This window comes from Trichosurus vulpecula, chromosome 8, assembly GCF_011100635.1.
Source record: "Trichosurus vulpecula isolate mTriVul1 chromosome 8, mTriVul1.pri, whole genome shotgun sequence".
NCBI classification, from domain to species: Eukaryota; Metazoa; Chordata; class Mammalia; order Diprotodontia; family Phalangeridae; genus Trichosurus; species Trichosurus vulpecula.
This window is the reverse complement of record NC_050580.1, coordinates 221,524,122-221,540,375: the sequence shown is the minus strand read 5'-3', so window position 1 is coordinate 221,540,375 and position 16,254 is coordinate 221,524,122. Positions and strand designations below refer to the sequence as shown.

The 16,254-nt window shown below is 40.4% G+C and overlaps 1 protein-coding gene and 1 pseudogene across 5 annotated transcripts in view; both read right to left on the bottom strand.

Moving 5' to 3' along the window:
- The window catches only part of PLEKHG3 (pleckstrin homology and RhoGEF domain containing G3), a 52,136-nt gene extending 51,512 nt beyond the window's left edge, over positions 1-624 (bottom strand). For 4 of the 5 annotated variants that reach the window (XM_036735503.1, XM_036735505.1, XM_036735504.1 and 1 more), the window contains exon 1: positions 476-562. The gene's annotated coding sequence lies outside the window, so the exon portion shown is untranslated. Of the gene's footprint in view, positions 1-475 lie in introns of all 5 variants that reach the window. The other variant, XM_036735507.1, reaches the window with a different exon arrangement.
- Positions 625-8,212: 7,588 nt separating this feature from the next.
- LOC118829861 overlaps positions 8,213-16,254 on the bottom strand; it is a 47,148-nt pseudogene continuing 39,106 nt past the window's right edge.

Below are 16,254 nucleotides of genomic sequence, written 5' to 3'. Positions count from 1 at the left end.
AAGAAACCTTGAATGTAGAGGCAGCAGTCCGGCTGTTCAACCTAGCGGGCTGGTAGGGGGCGGGGGTAGGAGGGACCTAAATCTCCGGCCTGCCCGCGCTTCGCGGTGTTCAAATTCAAAGTCCTTTACATGCCACAGGGTGTTCTCTCCCTGTATTTCCGGGGTAGGGGCAAAAGGCCAGAAAATGTCTCCTGGTTAAAATGTTTTTATAATCCAAGCCGCGTGATCACTAATTCTCCCGGTAATGAGACAGAACGTTGCCTTTATCCCTTTTGTCGCTTCCCTGGGTGCTCAGGTGGTAGGGCCTGAGTTATTGATGCGTTAAGAAGGTGGAGGGTAGAGGTGTATGTGTGTGTGGTGTGGGGCGGGGGGAGATCCTTTCTACTAAGTTGTCCAACCTAGGAAGCTCCAACTTCCCCTTTCAGAAAGGCAGAGAGGAGAAAGAAGAAAAGGCGAGAGAAGAGAAAGCACTCACCAGATGACCGGGCTCCCTGCGGTGTCCAGATTCAGCAGAGTCCAGTCGCCTACAAAGTGTGAAAGCAGCTTGGAGACTCCAGGCACTAGGGGCTGTTCCATGTGCCCGAATGATCTTGAGGACAGTTTGAAATACGCTTACGAAAGGAGCTGGACTGCGGCCGGCCCACTCCCCCCGCCCACTTCAACCATCCCCCTCCCCTTGGCAGGGACAGGACAAGAGGGAGGCGAGCAGCCAAATCTCTAAGAGAAAGATCCCTGGGGAGACCCCCTGGTCACAGCTTCCCAGGGCCTGGCAGGAAGTCAGTGCAGAGCTGGGCCAGGAGCAACAGCCTGGGAGGAGAGAGATGGGCGGATCAGGAATTTTTCCAGTGGGTGGAGACTGCTCTGCTGCTGGAATTCAGCTATTGGAGGCTACAGTGCGGCACAGCTGGGGCCAGGGGAAACTTCGCCGGGCTTGGGAGTGTAGCTGCAGGGGAAATTCTGTGTCTGGCTGTGGTTAAGGCAATGCTCGGGGCTCTCAGCTAATGATTAACACAGGGAGGAAAATCGAAGAAATACATGGCAGCAGACAGAAACTGCAATGGTCTGGTCAGTTTCTGTATTCTCAGTACAACCTGGTGTGCCACCGACCGTACTCCTGACGTCTTAAGAGTAGCTATTACAGCTCATAAAACACTTCCTTCGTGATGTGTTTTGCGATTTTCCTACCCTTCCTCCAAATTGCCCCGTATTTATGTCTTGTAAAATCTCTTCCCGTTATAAAATGTAAGCACCTTGAAGGTAGTGTCTATATTATATCTGTGTCTTGGATATCCAGCATCCAACCTAGTGGAGTAAATATTTAATAAATGTTTTCTGATGGATTTTTAGGACTTTCTGGGGAACCAGAAGTCAAAACATTACCCTCCTTTTTTTGTGATGGGAAAACTCAGGACCAGAAAATCTAGATAATGTCTCACATTAGTTGGAGAATGAGTATCTTTGACTCCCATGGGAGTGAGACACTGATTGTGAGTTAATATAGCAGGTCTTGAATTCCTAACTTTGTTTCCTGTGAGTTTTTACAAGACTTAAATCCAAGGGGAGTGGGTAGAAGACAATAAGATAAATATGCTTTTCAGAGAGCAAATTCAAAAATCCAAGTAAGATTGGGGATTAATTGACAGGAAGGTCAGTGCTTCCCCTCCCAGTTTAATGAGATTGCTGAGGAGAGAGATGGAAGGAAACTTTAGTTGTACCTCTGTTGTAGGGGAAAATGAGTAAGTCACAGAAAGGTAGCTGTAGATAGACAGCAACCACATTTTAAGGGTTAAAAGCTTAAACAGTTATAGGTCTTCAGATGGTAGATTTAGAGCTGGAAGCAAGCTTAGAGGTCACCTAGTCCAACCCCTTAATTTTACAGATAAGTAAACTTAGACCCCAAAAGTTTGAGAGACTTCTCCAAGGTTACACCAATAGTGAAAGGCAAAGTCTGGATTTGAATCCAAAATCATTTTTTTTTTTATTTCAAAGCCAGCAGGGTCACATGGAGATCCTGCAATGGGCAGAACACTGAACTAGATGTTGGGGGTCAGGAGGGGACAGAATTGATGAATTAAAATAATTTGAAGTGACAGTTCCTACTCCCCGGGAGTTTTCAATCCATCAGTTGTAGTCTTATTCATTCCTGCATCCATATCCCCGCTCAGGTTTTTTCCTTCAGCTGAGAAACCCTTTCCTCTCCCCTTGATCCATCCAAACATTGTAAATCTCTTAATGCCTAGTTTGCCATCCCCCGCCATGAATCTGATCAACAATCAAACATCTCTCTCTTTCCTGATCATCTATAACACTAATTGCCCTTAGCACACATTTTTGGAGTGGATTATATTCAATATAGTTCTTTATGATTTATTATCTTATATCCTTTTCTATTTGATTAATGTGCATGAGTACTTTATCCTTAATAAGAATGTAACTGATTTTACAATGTTGTACTCTCACAGGGCTAAAGTCTCACACTCATCTGAGTAGGTACTCGATGGTTATTGATTTTGTGCAAAATATACACATTCAGTGGACATGGCTGAGGGGAGGAGTCCTCAGAACTTTATTTCTCATGATACCTGAGACCCAGAGAGAATGACTCACTGAAAAAAAAATTTCCAGCACTCTATTCCTCAGGAAGCTATACATCTGAGAATAGAATGGTTACGTCACATGAGGCAAGGACTCTAATCAATAGGGAGTCTTATCAGAAGATTTTTTTTAGAGTTACCATTGCACAGAGGTCACCAGAGACAGGGAGAAAGCTAAATTATAGGAAGAGTGAGGAGGAGAAAGGAGAACCCTGTGGAGTGAAAACTACCACGGTGTCTCTACAAAGAGGCATCCTAGAGATCAAATGTCTGTCTTAAAATGCTTCAACAGATCATCCGTTGCCAGAGGCAGAGAGTAAGAGGCAGAGAGCAACAAAGGCAGATGGTAGATTGTCAGTTTTTTTCCCAAATGGCACATGAATCGAGGAGATGATTGTTTCCCTCACCCAATAGCCTAGGGGATTTGAGGGAATTAAGGAATGGATCTTGTAGAGGATTGAACTCATTTCATTTGGGAGGCTAAGAAGTATTTCACTGTCTGATTTTTTCCCCTTGTTACTTATTCTATTTCATATATTTATATAAGGTTTCTGTGTGGTCAGGTTTTGTATGATTACCCAGAACACCCACATAAACCCAAGTATCAAGGCATTCCAGAGTTGAGTGGGACTTCTATTACATACACAATGAAAGACTATGCCATGCATGTAGTTGGTATTTACTGCATTCTTGTTGAACTGTAAGAAAAATTACAGAAAACCTACATGAGATATAACAGAAACTTATGAAAATAAAAAAGAGTCATGTGAAAACTTTAGGTAGCAACACTTATAATAGCCTGGATCTTTCTTCACCTTGCTACCAGTTTATGTCTAACTAGTTTCACCTTACTATTAAGTAATTTATTAGAATAATAATACCTTTCACTTTAGTAATATCTTTAATCCAGGGATCTTAAAATGCTTTAACAAATGCAGATTAATTAATCTTCACAACACCCTAGTGATGAGGCAGGTAGGTGGTAAATATTCTTTACCATTTTATGGGTGGGAAAATCCAGACGTATGAGGTGACTCACTAAGAAATACATAAGAAATCAGTGGGCCAAGGTTCAAATACATAATAGACTGGTCTAACTGCTTTCACACAGTAGGCACTTGTTTGATTAAAGCAATCCTTGGGTGCCAATTGCTCACCCTCAAGTATCATCAAATCAATAAGCACATATCATTCATCTTTCCCAATGAAGAGATTTTCCAAATTGTCCATTCATTTTAACTGCCATGATAGACATCAGGAAAGTGAGATCGGTTTAAAAATAATAAGTAGGGTGGATGAAAAAGCATGGTACCCACCTCCCAACAAAGAGGTGATGGACTCAGGGTACAGAATGGGACTTTTTTTGTCATGGCTAAGGAGGGAATTTGTTTTGTTTGATTATCCATATGTGTTACAAGGGTTGTTTTTCTTTTTTCTTTTCCAATGGTATTAAGAGGGAAACTAAGAGGGACAGAAAATAGATTTTTTTGTGTTAATTGAAGAGAAATAAGACTTTAAAAATAAGTGGTTTGGGGAGAGTGATATACTGCATAAATAAGAAGAACGGGAATGGAGGGTGTATGTCTTCTTCAAGTGACAGGGCTGATCCAGGATGGAGTGCCAGAGCAATGAACCATGGGACATCTGACTTCAAAAATGTCTTATAAACTCCAGCAAACACATATTAGGGAAAGCTAAGAATCACAAGTTGCACTTTTACAATGCAAATTACCGGTTAAAACTCCCAGAGCCACTTTTTCTAAAATCCTTGTGTTTGACGTTCAGTTTACCTGGATTAATGATGTTAGCAGAAGGGAAGGGGGATGGGCTATTCAACCCTACCCCTCCTCAGCCACAGTGATCAGTCAGCCTGCTTGACCAAAGAGAAACATAGATAGCTGAAAAGGGAAGAAAGCCTGTGGGGGAAGGGAAAAGATGAGAAGGAAGTGACATCAACCCCCCCAAACCTTACTAACGCCTCTCTTGGGCAGGGAGTACTTGAGGCAACAAGCTATTTGCTTTAACTCGGTCTGCAGGAGAAACATTTGCCATCTTTTGTGGTTGTCAAGAACACAGAAGTTGAGTGTGAAGTATTTCTGGAGATCACTTACGCTCACATTTGTTATCAGTAGATAAAAGGGTGATATTTTGCATTTGTAAAGCAGAAGGGGATTCAAAAATGAGTGACAACTTTGAGATCCCAAGGAGCTGATTTCATGACCTCGGACAAATTACTTCACCTCTGGGTCTCAATTTTCTATCTGTCAAACAGAGACTTGTAATGGATTTTCTCTTAGCTCCCTCTCAAAACTAAATTCTGGAATCCTGTAGATTTATAGACAGACACCGATTGTCCTTTCCTCCTCCCCTTTCTAGCTGTAGCTTTCTGACTCTTGACTATTTTGTTCTTAGCACCTCTGCCAGAGAATGGGCAGGGGAATAAAAGAAATATACGACTTCAAAGCCCACTTTTTTTTTTTTTTTTGCTTATTAGCAGTTATGTAGAATGTTGATGAGAAATAGGGAGAAAGGAGAGATAAAAATCACTGGCTGGGTCAGTTGAGAGAAAGAGTGGGAAAGGGAAAGTCATGATAGTGAAATTACAAAACCAAAAAATAAGAAAAGAAAGAAAAATGTTAAGTGCATCAATGATACATTTTTGAATGTTTTTGCTGTATGTTACATCTTCTATTTCTTAGTCTTTTGACTTTGTTTTAACAAATTTGAATCTTTGAATGAAAGAGTGGAAGACATTCATAAGAGGACAGAGACAAGCAGAGCATTAAATTTATCATCTATATAAAACAATAAGCTTAAGAAATAGATTCATGATTTCATAGGTAGCAACACTCTCTGAGCTAATTGTACAACTTTCACTCACAATGGCAAGTTGGATCCCCCAGACAGTTCACCTATCTTATGTTTGGGCGGCGGGACGGGGGGGGGGGGGGGGGGGGGGGGGGGTGGGGGGGGGGTGGTGGTGGTGAGTAACTTTGTGGGTCTATACTTTTAATACTGTAACTCACAGGCCCCCAGTAGTATGTTTTCCCTTAGCAATCAGCCAATTGATACAATTAGTTGTGAGCAAAGACATTTTTTTAAATTAAATTTTTTCTAATCACCAAAAATCTACTTCCCCTCTCTTCCACCTCCCTTTCTCCTCAATTAGAAAGAAAAACAATCCCTATATGAAATATGTTTAGTCAAATAAAATTAATTCCTCTACTGACCATGTTCAAAAAAACTATGTGTCATTCTGCATCCAGTCTTTTACTTCTCTATCAAAAGGTGGGTAGTATGTTTCATCATAAGTCCTCTGGTATTGTGGTTGGTCATTACACTGAGCAGAGTTCCTAAATCTTTCAAAGTTGCTTGTCTTTACAATATTGTTGTTGTATGAGTTGTTCTCCTGGTTCTCTGCCTGCTTTGCATCCTTTCATACGTCTTCCCAAGCTTCTCAGAAACCACCTCCTTCATCATTTCTTACAACACAATAATATTCCATCACAATTACATACCATAACTTGTCTAGCCATTTCCTAATTGATGGGCATCCCTTCAGTTCATAATACTTTGCCACCACAAAAAGAACTACTATAAATATTTTAGTACATCCTTGGAGTTTGTTTTGCTTCTGTAATCTGCCCTTCTGCTTAATCCTCTTTCTCCCTTCTCTCTTTCCCCTCTAGTTTCCCTTTTTAGTCAAATGTATTTCTGTATACAACTCTGTGCTAGTTTGCCTTCATGTGCACACACAGTGTTCTTCCCTCCTTCAACCAGTTCAGATGAGAATGAGGTTCAGGTATTAGCTGCTCCACCTATCCTTTCTTCTTCATTTGTATAAACCTCTACATGCAGACCCCATTATTAGATAATTTTCCCCAACCTTCCTCTCCTCCCTCCAGTGTATTCCTCTTCCCCTCCCTTTCCATTCTTATTTAACATTATCAAGACAGAACAGAATCACTCCCAGGCCTTCTGTCTACTTAGACTCCATCTATGACCCCTGATAATGATAGGGCTCTGAGGGGGTCATATGTTTCATATCCTGCATTAGATTATAAACAGTTTGTTCTTGTTTAATTCCTGATGGTTGTTCACTTATGTTTATTTTTTTATATTTCTTTTGACACCTGTGTTTGAACTTCAGAAGTTCTATCCAGCTCTAGTCTTTTCATTGGATATGCTTGAAAGTTTTCTATTTCATTAAATATATACTTTTTCTTATGTAGGATTATACTCTGTTTTGCCAGGTAAATCATTCTTGGTTGTAAGCCTATATCATTTGCCTTTTGGAATATTATATTCTAAGCTCTCTGCTCCTTTAAAGTGGTGGCTTCTAAATAATGTGTGATTCTAACTATATCTCCTTGATACTTGAATTTTTTTTTTCTTTTTGGATGCTTGCAGTATTTTTTTTCCTTTGACTCAGTGGCTCTGGATTTTTACTGTAATGTTCCTGGGAGTTTCCATTTGAGATTTTTATTCAGGAGGTGACCAGTGGAGTCTCTTTCCACTTTGCACACTAATTCTAAGAGATGTGAGCAGTTTTCTTTTGTGATTTCTTGAAATATGATATCTTCTCTCTCTGTCTCTGTTTCTGTCTCTGTCTCTGTCTCTCTCTTTCGCTTTCAGCTTTCAAGTGGTCCAACGATGCTTTTTTTTAAAATGCCATTTAATCTTCAGATAGCAAAGGTACAGGTGCTCCTAATAGTGATATTTGTCTGTTAGGAAGACAGCATAACAAAGAGGAGAGACCTTGGACTCTCCTACCCAAGTGACCATAACATAGACTTTTTTCCCTTCCACCCTGTTTTCACACTCCTGGCCTTGACCAGTCTGCCAGTAAGTGGATGTATTTCATTAATGGCAAAAACGAACAGGGTTATGTGGTCCACGTGCAATGTTTCCTAATGAAATGCTTTGCTAATGATAAGTTCACCACAAATGGTATATACACACAACATCCTTATGAGGCTTAATAAGTGGGTGGCAGGGAAGTAGCAGAAACAGCAATGCTTTGGGGAGAGTGATTGCATCTCTTTATGGAGTGGAAACTGTCACAGAATAGGAGGCTCTTAATTTTAGGGTTCCAGATAAAGAAAAGAAATAGCCGAGGAGTCTTAAGTTCTCTTTCTCTCTTTGCAGTTGCTGGTATCTCTGCTGCTACAGTGGCAGCATATATTTTGATATCTTTTTCATTGAATTCCAGGAAGATGAGTGAAAAACAATAAGGACAAAGCTTTTAGCATTGACAGTCCAGAAAAGTCAGTCTTATACCCATGAAAGGCATCAGACATTCCCAAACTGCAGAAAATATGAACCATGTCATAAGACGCTTCTATCTTGATTTTGGAGAGGAACAATTTCTTGCTAGGAATTTCCATCAGGGCAGCTAGGTGGCACAGTGAATAGTGCACAAGCCCGGGAGTCAGGAAGACCTGAGTTCAAATGTGACCTCAGATACTTGACACTTACTAGCTCTGTGATCCTGGGCAAGTCAGTTAACCCTGATTGCCTTCCCCTCCACCCCCAAAAAGAATTTCTTTCAAAGACACTGCTTCTGGCTCTGTCCAGGTTATAAGGTAAGCACTTTTCCCATCTTTTCGCCATCATCATCAGGAAGCACAAACATTATATATATTTATACAAACATTAGCACCTAGCTTATAGAATCCTAGAAATAGATCTTTCTTCACCAAAATCTGTGCCATTTTGTATTCCTCATTACTGACTGTATGACTTCTAAAGAATTTCTTTGTAGGATCAGGATCATTCTTCCATTTTAATTTAAAGTTGATGGTATTCACAAAGATCAATAGGTTAAATGGATCAACTGAATCCTCAGACAGAGCCTCTAAATGTTTACCTTTAGTCTTTTCTGCTACCCAAGCATTTATGTATTTCCTAATGGCCTGCTTCTTGAGAAAAGCAAACATCTTCCAGTATTAAAGTGTAAAATTTTTCATAGGATCCTTTAAAGGATAGGAGGAAACTTAGAGTATCTTCAAAGACCCTACCGATAGTTTTAAGCAGGAATGAATTGTCTGGTTCGTTCATTTTGCTGAGAAGTGACTGGAAACCCAGGTTAATATCTCCACCTCTGTTTAAAGAAAGCAATTATTCCATTTGGGCTGCAATATCATTCTTTGCTCCCAAGAGAACTATGGCCAGGGCAAATGAGATACTTGGGGGAGAAACCACCATATTTTCTGTTTTGTTTTGTTTTTTCCAAAAAAAATTTTTCAAAAAAACTTTTCAGAAAGAGAATCCATGATGGAACCTGGGAAGTTTTCCCTCTATTTCTTTCTGTTTTACTGGGAAGCCATTTTCACAATCATTTTCAGTGATTTTCAAATTATCTCTCCTTGCTGTTTTTCAGATTAGTTGTTTTTGCTATGAGATATCATATTTTCTATTTTTTCCAGTCTTTCAATTTTGTTTTAATCTTTCTTGTTGGCTCATGGAGTCATCATTTTCTATTTGGTCCATTGTGATTTTCAGAGTTTGTGTCTTGGGCAAGATTTTGTGCCTCTTATGCCAAGCTGTTACTTCCCTTTCTGAGGTATATGGGGTGTTCAGGGAGGACTAGCACCTCTGATGTGAGGGCTTGCTGAGTCCTTTCCAGAGCTGCTCATCCACCTTTGGTGTCCATCTTTCACCCAAGTGTAATATCAATTAAGTTGGGACTTTTTTACTGTTTTAGAATGATGAATTAATTAAGTGTCTTTGATTGAGCCTCACTAGGTGCAAAGCCCCAGGCTCAGACCTTTATCTACTAGGTGTTAAACCCATGCGGTGTGAAGCCCTCAGGGTCCTAAGGGGAGTTGCTAAAACCAGAGCCAATAGTAAGAGCTTAAGTTCTGCTCCCTCAGAAGACATTTGATTGCAGCGAAAGAGTGCATAAAAAGAGAAGATAGAGTGGAGTGCTGATGTGGAGACTCTGGGCAGCTGTAGTTAAGAGCCCTCCAGCTTGTAAACTCAGATGTTCGGACTTTGTTAAACTCTGGTAACTATACATTAAGATTTGAATCAGACAAGGTCTGTCTGTTGATGTTGGTAATTCGTTTCTATTTGTTCTGAAGATCAGGGTGCTGGCTTTTCCCCCTGAGCTGAGTGTATGTTGGATTAAAGTACTATTGTTAACCCTTTAACATTGCTTTCCTTAGTAAAGCAGATCAAAAGAATCTGTGTTGGCAGCTTTCTGTGTGCTGGTAGTTGGTGGTTCTTACACCCCTACAGCAGCTGCTAGCAGATTGTTGCAACACCAAGTCTCACCAGTGGCTCCAAGAAGCTATAGTATGTATAACATCTACACCCCAGCAAACCATCTCAGCAGACAAGCTAAACCAGGTTGAGGGTACATGGCAAACCTCAAATCCATCAGGGAGTTAGGGGAATGTCTACCCCAAGCACGTGAAGACTTCCCTTGGCAGAATGGGTGGATGAGAACAATGTGTTCCAATGGCCATGAAGGCAGCTGAAGCCTGCAGGCATCATGGAACACTCAGAGCTTGGTCCGATATAGAAGATGACAAGGTCATCTGCTGCATCCCAGGCCATCTCCAGTCATCCTGATTTTTGTCTTGCCATTGGACTTTGATGATTCTGGAAGACAGAGTGAGGCTGATGATTCAGTTCAACTCTGCCTCACTTAAATCCAATTCATGCATTCAAGACATCACCCAGAAAGTCATTGGTCCCCTTGGAAAACAAAGGATGAACAACAACAGCAAATTCTCTTTCTAATTCTTTTTTTCGTAGCTCTCATTTCTTTTCCATTTTTGCAGCTAGTATTCTCATTTATTTTTCAAAAATATTTTAACTCTTGTTTCATCTTTCTGAAGAGTTCTAGTTGAATTTATGTCCAAGCTATGTTTTCCCTTGAGGCTTTGCTTGTAGATGCTTTAGAGTGATTCTACTCTGTTTGTCTTGAATGACCCTGTCCCCATAATAGCTTTTTATATTGGAATCATTTTATTATTTGTTTGTTTGTTCATTCTTCCAGCTTACTTTTTGGCTTTAGACTTTACCTTAGGTCCAGGCTCTGCAAGGGAATGTCTAGGCTAATCCTGCTGCTACTTTCTCATGGTATTGAGTGTTCTCTTATTCTAGGAGCTCAGGAGCAATTCATACTGGGGATCTGCAAGTTTTCAGCGCTCCCAAAGTAATCTGATCTGGGTCAAAGTCTGATTTCTGTCCTCCTGATCTGAGCTCTACAAGTTCGTGACCTAGGCTTGGATCTGAGCAACACATCTGAGGACATGTCCCATTTGAAATTCTATAGGCTGGAACTAGATTCAGTCATTACCAATCAGATAGAAAACTGTTGGTTCATAATGATGGAATTGCTGTTTCCCCTTTGTTCTGGGATTCTTGCCCTGATTAGGCAGACTGGATTCAAATCTTCCCTTCACCATTGAATATCTGTGTGACTAAGAGAAAATAATATCCTTTCTGAAATTCAGTGACCTCATCTATAAAATAATTATGCACTATTTACCTCATTGGGATGTTGCAGGGAAGCACTTTAAAAACTTTAGATTTAAGTAAATGTTAGTTATTAGTAAGTAAATGTGGGTGTTTTTCTAAAGGGAAGGAATCAGTGGTCAATTTACATAACTTATCCTTGCTTCCCCCTGCCCCTTTTTTATTTTTTGGAGGCAATTGGGGTTAAGTGACTTGCCCAGGGTCACAGAGGTAGTAGGTATCTGAGGCCACATTTGAACTCAGGTCCTCCTGACTCCAGGGCCCATGCTCTATCCACTGTCCCAACTAGCTGCTCTGTGGATTATTATTATTATTATTATTACTTGTTCCTGCTCTGTTGATTCCTGTTTCTCAGTCTATAAACATACAAACACAGTTCATACATTTCCAGGAAAAAATGAACACCAGACACTCTAGCTACCTAATTCTTTTCTCTTTGTTTCTAAGCTCTTGGTTAGAACCATATGATTTTAGTTCTTTCTCCCCCACAATCCAATTCTATTCAATTCAATCAACAAAAATTTAGGTTTATTATAGTCAAGGCACTGTGTTAATCACTGGGATTACCACAACAAAAATGGAACACAGCCTTTTAGGTCAAAGATATTTTGTAGACAGATACAAGATACATACAAGATAATTTGAGGAGGGAGAGAACACTAGCACAATGCAGTCAGGTCTGACTTTCTTTAGAAGGTGGCATTTATATTGGGCCTTGAAGAAAGTTAAGTATTCCAAAAGTCAGAAGAGAGGAGGCAATACAGAGAGAGGGCGGAATGCTTAGTCAGGCAACAAAGTAGGTGAATTTGGATAGAATGTAGACCAAGTGAAGGGTAGGATGGTGAAATAAATCTAGAAATGTAAGCTTAAACCAGATTGTGAAGGGCTTCAAATGCCAAGCTGAAAAGCATATATATTTGTGTATATACATATATATACACACACATATATATACATATATGCATATATATACATATATGCATATATATATATATATATATTTTTTTTGTCCTAGAGTCACTCAAAGTTTGCTGAAAAAGGGAGTGACCTGGTCAGATTTGTGCTTTGGGCTTTCTAAAGGATGGATTGGAGAAGGGAAAGGTTTGGGGCAGTTGGGAGACTATGGTAATCTAACACAGCTCTGACATTTATCATAATTGGTAACTATCCAGACTTCAGAGCTCCAGAAGCAAAATAATGGCCTAGTACAGGTACTATTGAATACATTAGTGGCAAGACAAGGAAGAATCTCTGGTTATTCCCAGAAATAATGCTGATGGAAGAAAAGAGAATATAATATAATAATATCTTATAATACTAATATAATAATATGTAATATACATATTATATTATGTATTATAATATAATATAGTAAAGAAGAAAGGAAAGTCTTTAAATAGCTATAATTTCTGTAAAGCCAGTATATAAAGATGCTGAGTTGTCAATATGTTAATGCTGGTGATCCCTTTACAAAGTGTGAAAATCCATCTCTGATGGAATTAGAGGATCATTTTAGGATTGGCTGGGCTAAAAATTTGTCTATTACCCAGGGACCTTTAAAAGACTAAAATAGCCAGCCTAGGTCAAAAGGGGTAGAAGATCTTTGCCCCTGATAGGGAATTGCTGAGGGAGGGGGATTCTCTTTACTTCTTCCACTCCATCAGCCATGTTACTTTGAAGGAAAACTACTCCAGTGGTATGAGATACTACATTCAACATTGAACAGAAGCACACATGTGATTGGCACAGATATGGAAAGAGAGTCCTTCAAGAAGGCAACTTCCAGAGTTGGGCCCTTTGGCCACTGAGAAGAGAGCAGACTGTGAATTTTAGAGTTCAGCTCTGGCGATTGAGAGTAAGGGAAGCTCAAATGAATAATCTCCTTAGCAAAGATACTGAGCCTAGGGTGAGTTTATTGAGATTTCCATAAAGAGAGAGAAGATGCTGAGGCCCTTCAGGACCTGGCTGTGAGTTGCTTGGCCACATGTGTTTCCTACATGTGTAACTCACTATCAGTACACTGTGAGTTGTCCTCACTGGTCCCACAGATGCTTTGTCGGTGTTAAGGGAGATTGTGTCCGGATTTTTAGGGGAAATGTTTTGTTCCTGTTATTTGATGCTGTTTTAGTAAATGCCTTTTCTAAGAAATTGGCGCTTGTCGACTGCAAAAGTAGGAGTTAACTCCCAATATGGTACCTGAGAAACCAGGTAGATCCCCCTACAGATCCAACCTGTGAATGGGAAGTTGGGAGAGTAGCTCAGAAGAGGTTACATATTAAAATGGGACCCTAAGCATGTATTTGGCATCCCCAAACTTCTAAATCTTGGCATTATTTCTGCTGACGACTCATTAAGAGGCCATGCTACTAAACCAAGTCTATAAAACAGAAAAAAAAAAAGGCCTATGCTACCTTCTATGTCCTCTCAGTTGGGGGATATAGGGACAGTGGGGGTCTGACGATATGACTGGAGCTTAATGAGTGTTGATCAGAGTAGATAGTCAGTATTCTTATTCTATTTCTCTTTGCAGGCAGGTCCCCAAGTTAAGCCTCCAGAGCTTTGCTAATTACCCAGTGCCCTGCATTCCCCACACAGCAACAGCCTCTAAAGTCCTGGATTAGCAGAGCCCTTCCAGGCTTTATGGCTTCAGTTACTATGACAACCCTTTCCTCTCCCCCACCCCCACAGGGCTCACCTACATTCCTGTTAACTAATGGCCACTCCCCACAGGCAGGCAGAAAGGAGACCTCTTCAGATAGATATTTAAGGAAAATAAGTGTGAAAGATTTTTCTGCCTCTCTCTGTGGTATGTTTTCCAACTTCTGGCAGTATTCCTTGGCCCCTCTTCTATTTCTGTCAGGCTAGCCTTCTTCCCATAGCATTATGCAGACAACCATTCCACAAATGTTCATTTGATATTATGCACAGGACTTTTAAAGTCTAGTCTATGAGTAAGGAGGTACACTGTGCTAGACGTTCAGACTACGAAGACGATGTCCTGACACAATTCCTGTCCTCAAGGAGTTTACATTCTGCAGATACGTAAGTCACCACAAAGCTGGGGGCGGGGTGTGTGACAGGAATGAAGGAGAGATCCAGAAAAAGCACTCTTGGGAAACTTGAGGAAGAGGAAATTGTTTTTCACTGGGGCCATCGGGAAGTTTTCATGGAGAAAGCTCTACAGGATTTCAAGGCAGAGATGAGTAGGGTCATTCTAGGTATGAGGGATAACCTTCATGAAAAGCATGAAACTGGAGACAAGCAGCTGGATTTTCACTGGAATGTAGAGTATGTGAAGGCAAGTCATACAAAATAGACTGGAAAAGTAGATTGAAGTCCACTTCTACAGAGCTTTAAATACCAAACTACCATATCGATCTATCTATCTATCTAACTATTATATCCTATAGGAAGTAAAGACCCATTTCAAGTACAGGTTTTTTTTGGGGGGGGGGAAGGGTGATTTAAATGGTCAGACCTTTGTACAAGTCCCCACAAGCTCTTTGAGGGAGAAAACCAAGTCATATTCACCTTTGTAGACCTCTTATCCCCTAGCACATTGCTTTGAAAGCAGTTTAGAAGCTCAACAAAATATTTGCTAAGTGAATGGAGGAAGGAATAAGACATTCAAAGTGGGTCCTACGCAGGAAACTCCTCTCTTGGTGTTCTGCTCATACCCTTAGACCACATTGCCAATCTCCGGGACAAGACAAAAGAATAGTCATTTAGGTCACTTGGCCTTATATTGGCAGCAGTGTGGGAGTGGGGCTCGCCAGTCCCAGAAAAATTCAGATCAACACGTGTTTATTCAGTGTCCATTATGTACTGAGCAATTAATACAAAAACAGTATGAGACACGTTCTCTTCCCAGTTTCTTGCCCATCGCTGTGTGAACTAATGCTAACCCTTGATTTGCTTGTTAACAATTCCCATTATATAGCAATGCAAGTTTGCCAAAGTACCTTTTTCACAAGAATCCCCAGGATAGGTAGCAACAGGATTATTATTATCGTTTTACAGATAGCAGAACAGGCTCTGAAAAGCTACATGATTTGTTCAAGATCATATACCGATGAGTCATAACTATGGGTCCAGTGTGCTGTAACAAGCGTTTTCTCATATTCTGCTCAGTAGAGAGAATAATGCTGACCTTCACCCTGCTCCATGACCACCCCCTCCCCAACATGTAATGAGAATTCCTTTTGGTTGAGTGGGCTTTCTGGAAAAGGACAGATTTGAGCTGGGCCTTGAAGGATGGGTGCTCAGGTGGACTGCACAGGTGGAGAGGATTGGGGTTTGAGGTGGGAAAGTATAAGCAAAAGTGAGGAACAAAATTTATTGTGGGAATAAGCAACTTGGCTCTAGTCAAGGATTTGTATAGGGGGCCTTGGTATCAAATCTGATGTCTTTTCTGCTGGGCAGAATCCTTGTAACCACACTGGGGAGGGCACAGGCATCTCCACAAAGGCATCCTCCCTAATATTGTCTGCCAACTGGTAAGCTAGTGCCTGACCTAATTTTCCCGCAACCTCAAAAAGTCTGATGGGACCTTTCACCTACATCTAATTCACTTCAGGGCCACTGACACAGTCCTCATGGTGACAAAAATATTTTGACTTTTAAAAAAAAAATATTTATTTCATTAAATATTTCCTAATTACATATAAAAATGTTTAACATTCATTTTCTTAAATTTTGAGTTCTAAATTCTCTCCCTCCACCCTTCCCGCACCCATTGAGAAGGCAAGGAATATGATATTGATTATACATGTGAAGTCATGCAAAACATATTTCCTTACTAGCCACATTGCAAAAGAAAACACACACACACACACACAGAGAAAAAAATAAAGTTTAAAAAGCATGCTTCAATCTGCATTGAGTTGATCAATTCTTTCTCTGGAGGTAGATAGCATTTTTCGTGATGAGTTCTTTGAATTGTTTTGGATAATTGTCTGGATCAGAGTTAGGTCAACAAACATAAAGTATGTACTGTTTCACTTGACATAGAGTTCATTTCAGCATACATTGGTCAAGTCCTAACCCATCGGAGTTACTATGGTAAACTACAAAAATGAAATAGTCCCTGCTCTCAAGGAATATACAGTCTACTGGGGAGGGGAGGGTGCTTAAAAATATAGTTACCCCTTCCACATCTCAACTTTCCCCA